The following is a 6,344-nucleotide window of genomic DNA, read 5'->3' as shown; positions in this document are numbered from 1 at the left end:
CCACACAGGTATACTTTTGGTATCCAAATATCATTTTTTCTTATTTACAAAGTAGAGTTAACTACCCCATTTCCAGCCCATTAAGCACAACCCGCACTTAGTCTTTCATAATCCAGCGCAGTTTAGCACCGAACGAAATGTTATTATTACTGATGGCTTTCAAATTTATTTACCTTTCCGTATGTACCGTAAGATTTGATAAAGAAAAACCAATCGTTGAGATATTGTCAAAAGTTTAACACTGGTTCTTGACGCCAAACTCAGCCCACGGATTCTAAACTCGTCCTAACGCATTGAAACGCCGATGAATTCACTTCGGCCTATCGGATGAAGATAAAAATTGATTCGGTCGGAGCGCTGCTTTTGTTTTTGGGAATAATGGGTGCAAACCTCCATATCACGCGTTCTTATTGACTTCGTTCCGTAGCTTATTAACTAAAGTATCGTACCAAACGCAGAAATCATGGATTTATTTGAAGTTTTTTATTCGGCGATAGGCCCAAAATGGGCGATTAGGCCGAAGTAGTTCTCTATCCTATTTTGCAAGCATTTTTTTTGTAGTTTTCTTTGGTATTTTTCCTCATTCTCTTTTATACCAATTTAACCCTCCGTTACTCGCGCCAACTTTTGTAACACGAGTACTCGCGCGTTGTACTTTGTACAACAGTGTATGTTTTCCATTGCCATTTAGCAGCCGAGCTACCAATCGATATGAAACCAACGGGTATTCCTCAAAAAACTTGTTTTTAACTAAACAAGCTAAACTTTTATCACAGTTAACCCGCAAAAAATGCGAATAATAGAGAAAATGTGAATGGAAACCGCGTAAACGGTGTCCGTACTCCGTGGGATTTGACTTAATTGATTAAAACATGGAAAATCTCGAGATCTTGACTAGCTAGAAGGTTATTGTCTTCAGCAAAAATGTTCTAAAGATCATTGCCTTTTGCTGGTGGGTAGTAGTTCAGAATTTTCTCAATACGTAGAGCTAGAATACATGTAACATTATCGCATGTGATATATCTCGAGATCCTGACCAGATAGAAAGTTACTGTCGTCGACAAAGTTTTTGATGAGATCAAAGCCTATTTCTTTGTGCACAATAGTTCAAAATTTTCCCAATACGCTGCGCTAGTATATACGTGAAATTCTCATATAAAATATCTCGAGATCCTGACCAGATAGAAAGTTACTGTCTTCGGCAAAGTTGATCAGAAGGTCAAGGCCTTTTTGTTGGTGGAGTTGTTCAGAAAATTATCACTACGTGGTGCTAGTATATACGTGCCATTTTCGGCAAACTTTTTCATGGGGTCAAGTATTTTTGGCTGGTCAGAATTTTCTCACTACGCGGCACTAGTAAAGGGTGATACGGTCAAAATTTGGTCAATATCAACTTGACGTATTTCTTTCAATTTTGCATTTAAAAAACCTGAACACCCCTCATTTTGAAGGTGTGTGTGTGTAGAATGTTGCTCCTATTTTGATTTTGGAATTCACTCTTCAGTTGTCAAAATGCCGTCCAAGCAAGAAGAGCAGCGTATCAAAATTTTGCTCGCGCATCGCGAAAATCCGAGCTACTCGCACGCAAAGTTGGCAAAATCGCTAAAAGTTGCCAAATCAACCGTTACAAATGTAATTAAAGTGTTTGGGGAACGTTTGTCGACAGCCAGGAAGTCTGGATCGGGGGGAAATCGAAAACCGGAAGCCGCTGAGACGACAAAGAGAGTTGCCGGTAGTTTCAAGCGAAACCCTAACCTCTCTCTCCGAGATGCCGCAAATAAGCTGGGTGTATCGTCTACAACCGTGCATCGAGCCAAAAAACGAGCCGGACTATCGACTTACAAGAAGGTAGTGACTCCAAATCGCGATGATAAACAAAATACGACGGCCAAAGCGCGATCCCGGAGGCTGTACACGACGATGCTGACGAAGTTTGACTGCGTGGTAATGGACGACGAAACCTACGTCAAAGCCGACTACAAGCAGCTTCCGGGACAGGAGTTTTATACGGCAAAAGTAAGGGGAAAGGTAGCAGATGTTTTCAAGCACATGAAACTGTCAAAGTTCGCAAAGAAATATCTGGTTTGGCAAGCCATCTGTACCTGTGGCTTGAAAAGCAGCATTTTCATAGCTTCCGGGACTGTCAACCAAGAAATTTACGTGAAAGAGTGTTTGAATAAACGTCTGCTGCCTTTCCTGAAGAAACACGGTTGTTCCGTACTGTTTTGGCCGGATTTGGCATCTTGCCATTACGGTAAAAAGGCCATGGAGTGGTACGCCGCCAACAACGTGCAGGTGGTTCCCAAGGACAAGAACCCTCCCAACACGCCAGAGCTCCGCCCAATTGAGAAATACTGGGCTATTGTCAAGCGGAACCTAAAGAAGACCAAAAAAACTGCTAAGGGCGAGCAGCAGTTCAAGGCAAACTGGCTTTCTGCGGCGAAGAAGGTGGACAAGGTGGCTGTACAAAATCTGATGGCAGGGGTCAAGCGTAAGGCCCGGCAATTCGGATTTGGAAAAGCGGAAGCCTAACTGAATATTTTTCCTGAATTTTATACTAATTGAACTTGAAAAAGAAATTTAATTTGATTTTTTAAATAAACGATTTCACCGATTTACACGCGTTTTCCCTTGACCAAATTTTGACCGTATCACCCTTTACACACGTAAAATTCTCATATAAAATATCTCGAGATCCTGACTAGATAGAAAGTTATAGAGATAGAGATTCACATGTATAGTAGCGTCGCAAAATGCGAAAACTCTGAACTACTGTCCACCTGCGAAAAAGCCTTGACCTCCTATACAACTATGCCGAAGACAGTACCTTTCTATCTGGTTGGGAACTCGAGATATTTTATATGAGAACTTCACGTGTATACTAGCGTCGCATAGTGAGCAAATTCTGAACTATTTAGTACCAAGCAATAGGCTTTGACCTCCTGAAAAACTTTGTTAAAGACAGTAACTTTCTATCTGGTCAGGATCTCGAGATATATCACATGCGAGAATTTCACATGTATTCTAGCGCTACGTAGTGAGAAAATTCTAAACTACTGTCCAACAGCAACAAGGCTATGATTTCCTGAACAACTTTGTCGGAGACAGTAACTTTCTATCTGGTCAGGATCTAGATATATTCTATGTTGTAATCAATTAAGTCAAATCCCACGTAGTATGGTCACAGTTTACGCGGTTTCCATTTACATTTTCCCTATTATCCGCATTTTTAGGTGTTAACTGTAATCAAAGTATAGCTTGTTTAGATTAAAACATGTTTTTTGAGGAATACTCGTTGGTTTCAGATCGATTGGTAACTCAGCAACAAAATGGCAATGGAAAACTCATGTGTGTTGTACAAAGTACAACAGCGCGAGTAACGGAGGGTTAAGGTATTGAGATATTCGTTCCTACTCGGGCCGGGAAGGTTTGTGTGTGTGTTTTTGGCGACAAGTTCGCGGAGAAGGCCATGATTTGGCAAGCGATTTGCAGTTGTGTCCTGAAAACGGAACCATTCGTCACATCCTCGACGATGACATCCCAAGTTTACATCGAAGAATGCCTGAAAAAGCGTGTATTGCCGTTCGTTCGCAAGCATAGGGGAAAAGTCATCTTCCTGCTTCCACTACTCCAAGGTGGTTTTGAAGCGGTATGCTTCCAACAAGATCGATTTTGTCGCCAAGCTAATGAATTCTCCGAATTGCCCGGAATTTCGACCAATCGAAAAATACTGGGCAATTTCAAAACAGCTACTTCGACGAAACGGCGGGGCAATCAAGGACATGCAGCAAATGTGGGCAAAATGGAAGAAATGCGCTAATTCCGTGTCCGTTTCCACTGTGTGGCCGCTGCTGGGCTTCATCAAGAGTAAGGTTCAAGATTTCGTTCGAACTGGAGAAATTTTACCTATGTCTATGTAGTAACATAATAAAAGTACTATAAAGCAATCATTGATGAACTTTTAAACTTATTGGATCACGAATTACGAATTACCAATTTAATTTTAGTCAGCCTTTACAATTGATTGAGCTTGGACTCTGAACCATTCAATAGTGGAGCCTTCTTCCGAACCTTTACATCATCAGACGGAATCAGTCCAGGAGATTTAGAATGTGCAAAAATAATTACCTAAGCTTTCACCACATTTATACATATCTGTATCATTTATTGAAGAATTCAGATAGAACAATATGATGTTATTGATTTCTGGCGAGTGGCCTGATTGCACGACCCTTTGTAGATGAGAGCAATGCGGTCTGCGAGTACCGTAAAGATGTTGAACAAAATTGGATCGAGGATTCTGCCCTAGTACCAATATCGAATGGATCAAAACAGATGTTGTGCAGTGATACCGGGAATAGAATTTGTTTGTCCAAATTATTCGCTATTTTTTCCGTAAATTTGAATTTGCAAATCTTCAATCCATAGTAAACTATCAATAACGCTACCCATTTAATCAGGGAAATATCCACAGCCAGAAAAATCAACATTAGCATCCATGTTACGTTAATTTCCAACGTACTTCCATAACATGCATCCGCATTTCACAGATCTTTCCCGGAATCGCGATAAAACCCTTTGTTACTTGTTGCACATTGCTTCGGGGAACAATTTCCTGGTAGACAAAACATTAATGTTTGCCAAGATTGGCTCTCTATCCTCAGGAGTCGCTCTCGCTCGCTCAACCATTTCACCGATGAGAGAAAATCGACGAAGAGCATTTTCCACCGAGAAAATGTGGGAAATGTGCGTTATCAGTGCTCCTTCCCGACAACTGCTGGCGGCCCACGGCGGCCGCCTCAGTTGCACACGGACCGTCGGATCGATCGGTAGGAAACGGTTTTCCTGCTTTCGCGTGAACGATTCGTAACCTACCGGAGCCGTTGATTGAAACGTGACTTGCCCTCGCTCGAGCCATCCGCACCACCACCTCCACCAGTGGAAACACCTGGAGCTAGTCGCAGCGAGCGCAGTCCCGAACTTTTGTGCAGGATAGTAGTAGCAGCAGTCCAAAAATAGTTCCCAGCTGCTCGATCGGTGAAGTGAAGTACCGGGAATGGAAATCCTGCCAGCCGGATTCATTTTGTGGTGCATTCTAACGCAATCGGGCTATTTGGAATGCGTTTCTGTTGGAAAAATATGCTGTTTGTAGATAAGCTTTCGTGTCATGTTTTTTGTATGTTGTAAGTGTTGGTTGGAGTGAAGAAAATCGATTAGTTTTGTGGTGAAAGAATTTGTGCAACGGAAAACGTCTACACCTAATTGTCTGTGATAGTTCTATAGTCTGTTGTTTTTTGTAAGCAGCTTTCCTTTTCTAAGCATCAAAAATTCGAATCTTGTAACGAATTTCGTTCTTTTAACACGGGTAAATACGGACTGCGGTGGTGCAAAGCGGAGGATGACAATCCTTGTCAACTGAAGAAAATAAAAAGAGGAACCATCGTTTTGGGATTCGTACGACGATTGAATTTTCGCGCGCTGAAATCCCGGGGGATTACACGGGTTGGAATGTAAAGCGGACGATGGTATAAGCGGATTTTCCGGTGCGGAAAAAGGGATGCTGGTCCTAACTCGTTCGGGATCGATCGCTACCGGTGTTTTGCTAGTGGAAATCAAATTTCAGTGATTGCCGTGAAGAAACCGTCTCACGTCCGGGCAACGACGACGACGACGGAGGGTATTTTTCAACCCAAGGACGATGTACAAAGTGAATGTTATTGGATAAATGTTTTCCGGGAAGAAATGCGTGTTTTGTAACCAATAAATTTTTGTGTAACATGTGTACGTGAAATGTGTGGAGTGCTGTGACATACAAGGGACGAATTCTTGGGTTTATTTTCTCAGCCAGTGGATCCACATACTTTGTGTGCTTGTCAAATTCCTTCGAGTGTGTAGGAAAGCCAAAAGTTGGAACCTGAGAAGCGAAATGAAAGCTTGGAAGATTGATACAATCAATTTCGATTGAGAATATCCAACTTGTAACGGTGAAGGTTAGCTGCTTTTACGTGACATCCGAATACGTGTTGGTCTGGTCCGGTTGCCAGAGCCGTTGGACATCCAACTGTACACTGACAGAATCAAAGTTGCCCTGCGAGAATCGTTTTCCACGAGAAACCGGAGCGGATCCTGGTAAAGCTTGAGGATTACAGAGGCTTCAGCGATGGATTCCTAGCGAGTGAGTAGAAACGATGTTCTGTTAGTTTGTGGAGCTGGATGTAATCCTATATTTGATAAGGGATTCTGTGTGGATGTACCTTGCAACTGACAACAATGTTGCACCATCATGATAGTACCGTATTCATTGTAGTGAAAGTAGAAACAAGGGTTTGTGTATGTTGGAATTT

This window comes from Ochlerotatus camptorhynchus, unplaced genomic scaffold, assembly GCF_037179485.1.
Source record: "Ochlerotatus camptorhynchus isolate MF236.1 unplaced genomic scaffold, CSIRO-AGI_Acam_v1.1 ptg000191l, whole genome shotgun sequence".
NCBI classification, from domain to species: Eukaryota; Metazoa; Arthropoda; class Insecta; order Diptera; family Culicidae; genus Ochlerotatus; species Ochlerotatus camptorhynchus.
Note: the sequence above shows the minus strand (reverse complement) of the source record.